Here is a 2,450-nt window from a genome sequence, read left to right as displayed (position 1 = left end):
AAGCTCAAATGAGTGAGAAGGACGATGAAGGAAACATCTGTGCTGTGTCTGCTCTGTAAGTAGAATCTCTGTGTTTGTTTGAATTCTTGTACTTTGGCTGTCTGCTCTCCTGATAACTGATGATGGAGGAGAAGACATGAAAAACAAATCAGGCTGAATTCAAGTTAAGGAAATAAGGATAAGCTGCATTTGTCGGTTGCAGCTGCCTGCAGCTGAGATGACAGACCTAGTCAACCATACATACAATATACAAACAGTGGGGAGACAGGCCTGGCTAAGTAGCAAAAAAGGATAGACAATGAAATATGTAACACATAGGGGCAATTCAGGAGAAAAAATAAGGATTTCTGCTCATAATGACTCCCCTGTTGGCAGAAAACAAAAAAACCCCACTCCATAGCACACAAAGAAGCACAGATATCATCACGCTATAACACCATGAAACACAGACAAGCAGCATCTGCCAATGAGCACAGTGGGTCATGGACGCTGCTACCTCATCGCGCCTCCGGCTGAGCAGCTGTCCCTATCAGGTAGGAGGTAAGCGTGGAAGGAGGCATTGGATCCGTAGAAGGGAGGGCAATGGTGAGGGCGTATCAGTATTACTGTGCGTTTGTTTTTTGAGTTCAGCATGAGAAAGTGTCCTTTCGCCTATTACTCAAAGACCAAAAGTCCACGGCCTACGCAGGCGGCCTTGAGGAGTAGGGCAGAGAGTCAGTTCAGTCTCGTTATCCTATCTTTTGGAAGAATGTTGTTGTCAACCTTCAAGCAGCTGGTGCCGTCTGGGGTGGGGGTGTATCCGCATGAGAGATGTTGGTTATGTGAAATAGGGTGAACAAACTGCATTAATTCTTCAGTCGTTTTAATGTCCATCACTGGTCTTCAGGTGTATCTCTCTTTTGGAGAGCATGTACTGTATCAGAATTTCAGGAGCAGGACCACGCTTCCAAACACGCTCCTTCCGGCTGTCATCTATATAGGCTCCCCTAGTTCTGCAAGCTGATCGTTCACGTTTACGTGCCCCACCCTCCCTCCCTTCGTCTCCATTCTTCAACTGCTTCACTTCTATTTAGTAAATGTGAATCTGCCAGGCCCGGGAGCCATCGCCAGTCCCCTTTTGAGCCTTTCCCCAAACCGCAGCTCATTTCATGTTAAAGCATCACTTTTTCCTACTAAAACGCTGTCAAACAGAAATGCGGATGTGGGCCCAGCTAGTGAATTAAGAGCTGTGAGCTCTTCCAAGATATTTCCCATATTTTCGTTCAGTAAGAACAGTCTGAGCTCTCACCACTCTTCCCACACTTTCGATCATAGTTGCAAGCCAGGTGGGTTTTCAACAGTAGTTACAGCTTTCTTTGATTTCTTATAAGGCAGGGCCAAGCCAGCTCCAAGCAGGAAGAACCCCGTTATCATGGTGCCGAATAGGTAGATGTCTTCAGTATCCTTGATAGACAGTCCCGCCAGGAACACAACGTGTCACTTCTGACACCCGTTCATCATGTATCCAGCAGGGAACATCCCTCCAGGATACTCAGGCGCTCCTGCACCTAGGCTTCTTGTCAATAATAGAGTGTCAATTGCATATTGACCAGTTGATCAAATCCATAGTTCTTTAGATTTTAGAGAACAATAGCGAGACTGAGAGGCTCTATCAGCGTTGAAAACACCATGAAGACCAACTGCAGGTCTGAACTGACTCTTTATCTTTACTCAGGAGTCGAGGAAACACAGCAGGCAGTGAAAAGATCAAATCATTCACTCGATATATCAACACAGCTGTTTGTGTGTTTGTCAGCTGTTTGTGTGGAGTTGTTCTTTATGTTCAGCTCAAATCAACCTGAGTGTCATTTCTCTTTAGTTCTGATCTCACTGCTGAGCTGCACAACAAACCAAGGTCAGTAACCTTCTTCTGTCACAGTTTAAATCTGAGAAATGCTCACTGATATGACCTGATTGGGTTCATGTTTCACAGTGTAGCGCACATATAAAGTGATGAAATGAGGATTCTGCAAAACATTGATTTTACCATTTTATCACATATAAAATTATAAGTTTTTCATTTTAACCCTCACAGCTCGTCTGACTGTGAGTCCCAGCAGCTCTCAGTTCTTTAAAAGAGACTTTGTGTCTCTGAGCTGTGAGGAGGACGACAGCTCTGCTGGATGGACTCTGAGGAGAAACACAAGCAAACGACAGAGGACTCAGTGTGGAGATGGGTGGGGAGAACCAGCTGGTTCTTCCTGTAACATCACTGTTTACCAATCATACAGTGGAGTTTACTGGTGTGAGTCCAGAGAGGGTCCCATCAGTAACATGGTTAACCTGACAGTCACTGGTAAGCTGAGTGTGTGGAGTTAGTGTTGATGAAGCTGTGTGTAAATGGATGAAATGCTGTAGTTTGTCTCTGTGTTGAGGTGGATCAGTGATCCTGCAGAGTCCTGTCCTCCCTG

Source organism: Pundamilia nyererei, unplaced genomic scaffold, assembly GCF_000239375.1.
Source record: "Pundamilia nyererei isolate P.nyererei 1_Seehausen unplaced genomic scaffold, PunNye1.0 scaffold00507, whole genome shotgun sequence".
Lineage (NCBI taxonomy): Eukaryota > Metazoa > Chordata > Actinopteri > Cichliformes > Cichlidae > Pundamilia > Pundamilia nyererei.
This window is presented reverse-complemented; position numbering follows the sequence as displayed.